We start from the raw sequence: 10,955 nt of genomic DNA on the forward strand, positions 1-10,955 counted from the left end.
GCATTGGATTTTGTGTGTCTTTTTTAGGAGGTTTTGTGGAGGTTTTCTGTGTGGGGAATAAACACAGAGATTTACACAAGCTAGGCAACTTCTCTACCAATGTACTACCTGCTTAACTTACAATGCAGTGTTTTATGCACTAATATTTAGATTTTGGGAGGATAGACAGGGTTTTGTTGTATAGCTCAGGCTGACTGGGAACTCACTATGTAGCCTATCCTGACCTCAAACTCACAGTAAACCTTCTACTTCTGCCTCCCAAGCTGGAATTATAGGTATAAGCCATCAGGTTTGGCAAATATTTCCATTTTCAAAAAGATAGCTTTGCTGGTCATCAGATTTCCATGACTGATGAGAAAGATGTAGCCAAACCAAGACACATTCTTTATAAAACTATGATTATTGTTTGTTAACCGAAATTGATTTAGACAAATCTAGGTGAGGTGGCTTTCAGATATAATGAAAATTCCCAATGTACAATTAATTATAAAATGAAAGAATGTCTTTCCTGTTAGACTTGTATATAATTCTGCAATATTAGAAAATTTACAAAATGCTTTAAAAGATACAGTATAATAAACAATATTCTCTACATATTAAAGGGAAATTCCACTACTTGCATATCCTGATTCCTGCACTTATTTCTTCCCCTTATCTCTGACAATTGCAAGTGGGACCTTGTAGTTAGTACAGATTAGGAAAAGTGTCACAGAAGCTTGGTGCATGACAGAATGGGGGTGGTTTCTGTTTTTATGTTTGGCTTTGGTTTTGGTCTCACTAGATGTCAGTGTTACTCTACTTCCAGCATAAGAACACACAAAATATTTATTCCTCACTTCAGAGTCCACACAATAGTCTGCAATACCCTGAGAGGTCAACATTCAAATTTGTCTTGAAGCTCCATGCATTCCCAGGATGGCTTACACTTCCAGGGAGATGCAAGTGAAGAGAAAGTGTTAGGCATATTGTGGAAAACGTCAACAGTATGTGGCATAGTGTTCCCTAGGTGCTCAGTGTCATGGAGACAAACATCACCTCCAAAGGTACATCCCTATAGCTCCCTGCTCCACCTCCACCCTATCCCAGAGCCTAAAACACAGAGTGGACCCATATCAACTGAGCATGACAGTCAGGCATGCCCTTGGTGTGGGTACAGAAGGGGATGATTGTCTTCTGCTATCCACTGGCAACAGTGTTTGAAAAACCCAGGCAGCAAGGATATTTGCTTTCTGCTCACTATCAGACATTAAGCATGGGGCTGCTCATCGCTGACAGCCTCAGGCCAAGTCAGGGTTTTTTTTTCCCATCATAAGAGGCCCAGAGGGAAGCCTGCATACCAGTGTGACTCAGAGGAAGTAGGTCTCCTACAAGCCTTGGAGCTAGCCCCAAAGCCAGTCAGCCTTAACATTCATCCCTTTTGGGCCAAGTCATTTTCCACTGACTGACTATAGGCACTGGAACCCTTGACTCTGGTATCCTTTGTGAGGCTCTGCAGTGTACCCTTCCTGAGAACTACAACCATCAGGACCAAGAGGCTCCTTTCCTCACAGGAGCACAGAAGGAGAGGAGAGGTTCTGGGAGTGGGGTGTTTATGCTTGACATTTTCAGAAAACTGCTAGTGGGAGCTAACTAGCCTTGTCTTCCTTTTCTTTCCTAGAGTGTTTTCCAGCAATGAAACCAAGGCGCCTTCCATCATTGGACTGAACACAGGTAATATGCCAGTCAGTAGGCAAATGTCCATGCTTACCCTCTGCTTCCCATTGATGGGTTCAACACCAGCTCTAGTACTTGGCTTAACTCCCTTCAGCAGAAATACTTTCCTCTTGATAGCTGTAGTATTTCACAAAGCCCAACTAAAACTCTTTCCCTGCCCCTCAATACTGTGAGTCCTTGAACTCCTTCCAACTAAAAATAAATAAGTGCCTCCAGAAAAAGCAAATAAAGTACTAGCCAAGGGGTCAAAAATGAGGGACTAGGAGGCTAGAGGCCTTACAGGAATCCTGTTCAGGCAGCAGCCTGCCTTTCCCCCTTCCCTTGGCCCTCTCCATTTCCCATGGGCTCTGCTCTTACAAGAAGGAAAATGGAAAAGAAACACCATGTAACTGACTGTGATTCCATGGGAAGATTCAAATCACAGGCCAGCTCTCCACAGCATAAGATGTTGGTCACAATACTGGCTTGATCATCACTTTGCTGCAGGACTACTGACTGGCAGACCTTGAGATTCAGCTAGATGCCACACCACCTTGGGCTGGCCCAACAGAGTACAAGGAGGCCATTAAACACTTCAGAAGTTCATGGTCTCTTCAGAGCACTCCCTCTGTCCCTACTATGTCCTCTGGCCAATTAAGGGTCTCAAATTTTAGGCAGAAAGGTAAAGGAAGATTAGCATGAGCAGGAAGGGGAAGAACAGAATAAGGAAGATGAACAGGGGCAAGACCACGGAGATGTGGTGATCTCATGCTGAGTGGATGTTTCCTGTATCTAGTCCTAGGGCTTTTGTTGGGTGCTAACTTATACAAGCAGCGAGAAGGCAATACAAACTCCCTTCTTTTTGGTAAGGGGCATACCACGAAAAGATCTCTTGATGCGATGCCCCTTTAATAAATTCAAGGACTCTGATCCAGCTGTAGGACCTACAGCTAGCAAAGGATAAACCTGAATTTTGCCCTTTTCATATCATTAGCACACTTGTTTTGAGACAGGGTCTCATTATTTAACCATGGCTGGCCTGGAACTCCCTACAACGTAGACCAGGGTGGCCTCAGTCTCCCTGACTTTACCTCTGGGAGCTAGGATTAAAGGCACAAGGCACCAAGCCCAGCTTTCATCAGTGCACTTTAATGGGTTGGAGGTGTTTATGTCCCCAGGCCAAATAGACATTTCTATGTAGTTAAAAAAAAAAGAAAAGCAAAAATCATGGAATAATTAACAGTGTTTTGTTGTGTGCTCTACTAGTCTTTCATAATCAACCAGGTAGACTTTAGCTATTCTGAGATTTCAGCATCCATCTACTATTTTGATATCTGATACGTATAAATACAAATACTAGGAAGAGAAATCACAAAAATTGTAACATATAATAATTACTTCTTGAAGCAGAGGACAGGGAATGCGGGTAAAATCTCCTGAGGCCATGATAAGCAAATCCTTAATAAATGAAGTTCATAAGGCAGACCGCAAAGATGTTAGGGATCCAAATGTAAAGTGAAATGAGAACCTTACAGGCATATGAAATACAATAAAAAGCTTATTGGGACAGGGTGGAGGGTAAATGCCAGACGTGGTAGCCCAAGTCTTTAATCCTCGCACCCTGGGGGGGGGGCAGGGGGCAGAGGCAGGTGGATCTCTGTGAGTTCCAGGCCAGTCTGGTCTACACAGTGAGTTCCAGGCCAGCTGGGGCTAGAGGCAGACTATCTCAAAAGACAGAGAGAGAGAGAGAGAGAGAGAGAGAGAGAGAGAGAGAGAGGCGAGGGACCAAATATAGTCTTGCAAGCCATTTTAAGATTTTTATCATAGAAATAAGGACATCATTAAAAAATTTTAAGTGGAGAAACAACATGGATAGGTATTTATTTTTAGAAATATCATTCTAAAAGTTATGCCAAGAGTGAATGGGCAGTAGTGAATACTTTTCCAATATTGAACCCTCTACCATATATGACATTGCTACTTTCTGCATTTTTTAAAAAAATCAGAGAATCAAACTTTTCCTTGGGTCCATAATTAAAGTATGCTAATGAAAGCCAAGTATGGTAGCTCATGCTTTTAACCCCAGGACTCGGGAGGCTTCTGCTTCTGTGTTCATCTTTCTCTAGGTACTCTTCAAATGTTGGTGATCCCAGAATTTTGTTCACAATTCCTACTTTTTTCTATATGCATTGTCTTTTGTAATATCTATGTACTCACCTGCCTTCAACTATTATCCTTTATATTAATTGCTTGTAATCTAGTTACCAAAACTTCTCTTACAGGAGTCCTGCACCTCTGAGGCAAGGGCCACAAGGACAAGACCCAGGTGCAAGAACAGAGTGAGCCAGGGGCACTGAAAGGAAGAGTCCAAGACAAGGTGGCGGGCCCAGCCGTCTGGGCTAGTTGCAAGCTACCACTACTTGGAGTGGAATAATGTTAGTGCTCTTAAGTGTGAGAGGCTGGGTCTCTAGGGCCTAGACTGAGATGCACAGGAGATGTGTGACCTGTGGACAAGAACTCTGCCACAGGCCAGAATTTAAACCTCTCAGAAGTATATAATAGAACTAAAGAAGATAACAACAAAAGGTCATTTGAAATTGTGATTGGCTCACTGATAATCCCAGGAAGAAAACTTAGAGATCACAACTTGAGTGTAAGAGGTGCTTGACACAAAGGCTTGGGCTGAGTATGTTGTGGAATGGGCTGCAAAAGACCCATATAACTTCCTTACCACAATTATTTTGGCCTTCACGCCACTGTTCCTATCTAGTGCTGTTTTGTCCTGGAAGTTGGCAAAGATTATTGAAGCCTGGGAGAAGAGCAAAGGAAGAAACAAAAATGTCAAGACAATGTTGAAAAAGCTAAACGACTACAAAAGGACTGAAGTAACAATCATGTCCTGAACTCAGTACTATAGTAATTTTAGCCTTGGAAACAGAAGATTTTTGGAATCCACTGTTAGGCATTATAAATTAGAATATATTATACAGGTGAAGTATCCCTAAATTCAAAACCCTTAGCCCTATAAAACCTGACACCTGTGTGCAGACATGATGCCAAGAGTGGAAAATTCCATACCCAACCATGTGATGGGCTGCAGTCAAAACACACAGGTGCACTAAAAATATATGAAGTTATTTTCAAGCTATATGAAATATAAATGAATTTTGTGTTTAGGCCTGGATCCTATTATCAAGGTATTATGCAGAAACTCTAAAACTTGAAAAATAAGCATTTTTGTATGCTCAACCTGTAGCAAAAACATAACTGACAGTTGTTTACCATTTCGAAGCTTATGTACTGTGGAGTAGTTAAATGTCTTATCAGATAATTTGCTGATTATGTAAATACTACTTTTGTTTTGTTCAAGCAGAAACCATCCTGCAGAGAAAAATAGCTTTAGATTATGAATCCTATTCAAATGGTGGTTTAAGATGGGGTTCAAATCTAGACAGAGGGTATTAGGAATGTAAAAGAATTATTTTCTGAAGTTAAAAGTTTGCCTTCATTTAAAGAGATACATATAAATCACAATTTAAAAATCATTACTGCTTATTTCTTGAAATAAAGCATTTTTTACTTTCTCAAAGGAAATATTAATACATATGCCTACTTGCATTTTTCTTACGTTAGCCGTTGAGACAACTGGTAATTATGAAGACATTCTGCATTTAAAAAAATTTTTTTAATTATTATTTTTATTTTATGTGTATGTGTGTATTGCCTGCGTGTAGGTAAGTGCACCTGTGCCATGCAATGCCTGTGGAGGACAGAAGAGGCTGTTGGATCCCCTGGAACTGGAGTTATGGACAGTTGTTAGCTGTCATGTGGGAGCTGGGATTCGAATGTGGGTCTTCTGCAAGAACAACCAGTGTTCTTAACTGCTGAGCCATCTCTCCAGCCCAACATTCTGCATTTTTAAACCTAATCTTATACTGGATTCTCATTATCTTGACCATGTAGAACACCACCTACTAGATAGGCTAATTTTTGTACTTCTGAAAATTGCCATTTTCTTAAAGGAGTTAAGAAGAGTAACATGATCTTGCTGTGGAAATGCCAAGCGCTGTTAATACCTCGGAATCAGTTTCTTATGCTGACTACAACTGTGGAATAGTTACATGTCTAATCAGATAATTTGCTGACTATGTTTTATTACTGCTTTTGTTTTTAACTAATATGGAAGTGCTGTCTTATTAATTTTTACTAGTACAGATTCAAAGCAAAGATTAAAATTTCATATTTGTGATGTCATACTTCATTGCTGATAAAGAAAGCCTCAAAATTTTGAAAAATTTTGCTGGGCATAATAGTGATTTCAAGAACTGGATAAATCAGCAATTGCAAGATCAAAACTAAGGGACTTTTCAGTGGTAAAATGACCTTTTACCTATTAAATAAACATTGTTTTTCTAAATGCATGGTCCAGTAACTATCTACTGCAGTATTTAATTGCTTATTAATTTTTTCTGCATCTCTGGTAAAAAATTTTAGAGTAATTGCCTAATGGTTTTAACGAGAAAAAAGTGAAACTAAATATTAAAATAAATTTGATACTTTTTTTTGCCAGGCATGGTGGCACACACACCTTTAATCCCAGCACTCGGGAGGCAGAGGCAGGTGGGTCTCTGTGAGTCCAAGGCCAATTTGGTCTACATAGCAAGTTCCAGGCCAGCTGGGGCTACAGGGAGACCCTGTCTCAAAAAGGCCAAATAAATAAATAAATTAATTAATTAAAATAAATGTGATAATTTTTTATAAAGAAAAAAAAACTTCTCTTACCATCTAAGATCTTCACCCATTTTCCAGGAATTTCTATGCTAGCTTTTATCTTATTCAAAATACTATATTGCACTCTTTATCTCAGACAGTGATTTTACCTAATACTAAGGCCAGAACTTGAGAATCTGCCTACTTTAGAAGTCTTATCTGTGATGATTCCTTGGAAACTGAATTTAGCTAGGCTAGAGTTCAGTTATTCACACAATGATCCCACTGTCACTATGAAGCTATTTTTGTAGATGTTACCACATCCCATCCATAATCAACTGGCTTTGAACGAAGGAGATAGCAGATATGTAATCTAGGTAGATCTGATCTAAACAGTCCATAGACTTGAAGAACAGAGATAAGGCTTTCCTTAAAGAGAAATTTTGCTTGCCTACATCAGTTTCAGCATGTGCCTGAGAATTCACAAGGGTCCCTCTGACTCTACAGATTTCAGACTTGTTTATATCTTCCACTGATTATATTTCTCAGGTTAAACCCTGATAAAATTTCATACACAATTTTAATCTACTTATTTGTCCATCCCAGTTACCACTGGCTAATCTCAGGGCTTTGTTAATTCTTGTACGGATTTCCGCATCATCAGTGGTCTTTTTATGACAGTCTTCTTCCATACTACCCTCTGCATGGACACTGATATGATGTATACAAGATATAAATATGAGTAGAGCACTCTCCTTAAAAGTTTTTAATGACTTTCTATTTCTTCATTTTTAAAAATCTTTTTGAGACAGGGTCTCCCTGTAGCCCCACGTGGCCCACCCCTCACTATGTAGACCAGGTTGGACTCGATCTCAGAGATCTGCCTGCCTCTGCCTCCCGAATGTTGGGACTAAAAGTGTGCGCACCAGCATGCCCAACTGACTTTCTATTTCTTATAGATTTATCTGGAACCTATTTAGTAAAGAACACAAAATATTCGTATTCATGCTCCACATTACTAAATAGCTTCATCCCTACATTCCAGGAAGCTGTATAACTTACAGATCTAGATACCATCATCTACACCCTCTAAAACAGGCTATCTTGAGCTATATAGTTTTGATCATTCCAGTTTCACTACTTGAAGTTTTATTTGTCCTGGTGACGGTTTGAATGAGAAAAGTTGCTCATAGCCTCAGGTATTTGAACACTTGGTCCCCAGATAGTCACTGTGTTTAGGTAGTTATGGAATCTTTAAGAGCTGAAGGCTTGCTAGAGGAAGCACTTCACTGGAGGTGGGCTTTCAGGGTTTACAGACTCACCCTACTTCCTATTTATTCTCTTTGCTTCTTGTATATGGATAAAATGTGATCAGCTAGCTTCCTGCTCCTGCTGCCTCCGATCATGCCTTCCCCATCATTATGGACTCTATCCTTCTCAAACTGTAGGTCAAAATAAACCTTTTCTTGGTTGGGCATGGTAGCACGTGCCTTTAATCCCAGCACTCAGGAGGCAGAGGCAGTTGGAGCTCTGTGAGATCAAGGCCAGCCTGGTCTACACACCAAGTTCCAGGCCAGCTGGGGCTACAGGGAGATCCTGTCTCAAACAAAAAAACAAAAAACAAACAAAAAACCTTTTCTTCCTTACACTGCTGTTGGTCATGGTATTTTATCACAGCAACAGAAAAGTGACTAATAAACCTTTACCGTTTCCTATCCTTAATATGTAAGACTTTTTAAAATGTTTTATTTACTGTTTTTATTTTATGTGTTTGAGTGTATTGCGTGCATGTATGTAAGTGCACCCGTGTTGTGCAATGCCCTCGGAGGTCAGAAGAGGGCCTCAGAACCCCTGAAACTGGAGTTGCAGACAGTTGTTATCTGCCATATGGGTTCTGGGGACCGAACCCAGGTCCTCTTCAAGAGCAGCCAGTGCTATTAACTGCTGAGCCATCTCTCCAGCCCCTTAAGATTTTTTTTAACACCAAACACAGATACTTGATCCACACAAGACTCTATCTTAGTACTTCTAATCTAATCTGTATTGCCTCTTCATATACTCTAATAACCATTATGCACCAATCTCTATCTATAGAATTTACCACACCATACATTTGTGGGTGAGTTAGAAATCTTTTTTTTGCAATGATAACACCTAGTATAATGTACTTTTTGACTTTAGTCAGAAAAGATAGACCATACTTCTGACCTACAGCAGAAATATGCTGTTGTTTTGATCCTTAAATTTATAATAAATTTGTATGGTAACAATAGAAAGCCAATAAAGAATTCATGCAAGAAAGTATGATGTTTATCTTGAAAAAAAACAAAGGTAATAGATGGTATGATAGAAGGTCGGGAAGTAAGATTGCTAGAGAAGGAACTCGATCATCTTAAAGAGGAAAAGTCTAAAGTAGTATGAAAAGGTAAAAAAATTGTCAAGCTCCTAGAAAAAGGTGTTAAAGAGATTGTACAAGAAGCTGCTTAAGAAAATAATTCTAGAGTGTGACAACCAGCCAGTCTTAAAACAAACAAACAAACAAACAAAAAAACGCTTGGGGGGCTGGAGAGATGGCTCAGTGGTTAAGAACACTGGTTGTTCTTCCAGAAGACCCAGGTTCGAATCCCAGCATCCACATGGCAGCTAACAACTGTCTATAACTCCAGTCCCAGGGGATCTGACAGCCTCTTCTGACCTCCACAGGCATTGCACAATACGGGTGCACTTACCTACATGCAGGCAATACATGCATACATATAAAATAAAAATTAAAAATTAAAAAAAATGCTTGGAAGCAAGAAAATATGAAGAGTATAAATATGAGAATGTCCTTTAATGATGAACACTTCTGCAAAAAGGCCACCAAAAGGAAGAATGTGGTATTAATTATAAGCTGTAATTTCACCTGTGTCCAAAAAGATATTAATACATATGAAACAGGAAGAAAAAAGTACCAAAAAGCATCAAGTTTCCTTGGGATGAACTAGTATTTGGCACTTCCTCATGTGATGCAATAGGAAGGACAGAACATCAGTTACGTAGTCTTCTTGCTAAAAATGCTTAAATTAACCATGGCAAAATAAACCAGTCAGATAAGCCCATATTGTGGACTTATATAGGACAACTGCCTAGATACCAAATGTCATAAAAATTAAAAGCAGAAGATAGACAAATGTTATTCTAGATTTTAAAAGACTAAAGAGGCACAATAAGTAAATGCAATTGCATGACTGAATTAAAACAAATGAAAATCATAAAGGGTGTTGTTAGGAAGTTTTGATATGAAAAATAGTAGTACTGTATGGATGCTAAATTTGTTGAGTACAATAATAGTAATGTCCTTGTTCTTCAGATACTTTATTTGAGGATAAAGAATTATAGTATCTGAAAGCTTCTTCTAAATGGTTCAGCAAAATACTATGCATGTATGTATGTGTGTGTATTTATGTGAATATACAGTGTACTCAGATAAAAGAAAAAAAATATGGTAAACTGAAAACAATAAATCTATATAAGAGCCTCTTTAATAAAAAAAATGCAAAAAATGTTTGGAAACAATTTATTATTACTGCTAAATATAATCTTATTGGTAATTTCATAAACAAATCAATGTATTCACTTTTTCATCAGAACATTTTCTAAAAAAATACAAGAATCATAAAATTTAGGGTTGGCCAGATAGCTCAGTTGGTAAAGGTGTTTGCCCCCAAGCCTGACAAGTCCTGAGTTTGATTCTCAGTACCCATATGGTAGAAGGAGAGAATAAACTCCTGAAAGCTGCCCTCTGATCTCCACATGTGGGCTGTGGCACACGCACCCACAAACATATGTATGCCCCCCTCCATATGCATATGAAATTAAGAAACTGTGACTAGAGGCCAAGAATGATGGCACACACCTTTAATCCCAGCACTAGAGAGGCAGAAGCAAACAGATCTTCTGTGAGTTCAAGGCCAACCCCATCTACACAGGAAATCCGTAGGGCAGTCAGGGCTACACAGTAAGACCCCATCTCTAAGAAAACAAACAGTGACTAGGTAAAAGAACTGAAAAATACCATTCCAACAATGAAAAGCTGGTTTAACAAATATGTACACAATAACAAAATGAATTTTAAATGAAGAAAAATTTTTAAAAGGATGACTACAATACCAAGCATGGTGGCCCATGCCTTTCATCCCAGCACTTGGAAGGCAGAGGCAGGCAGATCACTGTGAGCTGGAGGCCAGCCTGGTCTACCTAGAGAGAGTTCCAGGCCAGCTGGGGCTACAAGGGAGACTCTTATCTCAAAAACCAGAACAATACCAAGCATGGTGGCCCACGCCTTTAATCCCAACACTCGGGAGGCAGAGACAGGCAGATCTCTGTGAGTTCAAGGCCAGCCTGGTCTACATAGTGAGTTCCAGAACAGCTGGGGCTACAGGGAGACCCCGTCTCAAAAAAGACCAAAAAAAAAAACTAAAATAAAATTAAGCTTTCTGTCCCCCCACCCAAGAAATCTGAATTAGAGGCGGGAGAGATGGCTTTCCAGTTAAGAGCAATGGCTACTCTTA

General features: G+C 39.4%; 1 pseudogene; it reads left to right on the forward strand.

The window, feature by feature from the left end:
* Positions 1-3,112: 3,112 nt before the first annotated feature.
* On the forward strand, positions 3,113-5,345 carry LOC103730948 (annotated as a pseudogene).
* The last annotated feature ends 5,610 nt before the right edge of the window (positions 5,346-10,955 follow it).

Source organism: Nannospalax galili, unplaced genomic scaffold, assembly GCF_000622305.1.
Source record: "Nannospalax galili isolate Female #2095 unplaced genomic scaffold, S.galili_v1.0 scaffold994, whole genome shotgun sequence".
NCBI classification, from domain to species: domain Eukaryota; kingdom Metazoa; phylum Chordata; class Mammalia; order Rodentia; family Spalacidae; genus Nannospalax; species Nannospalax galili.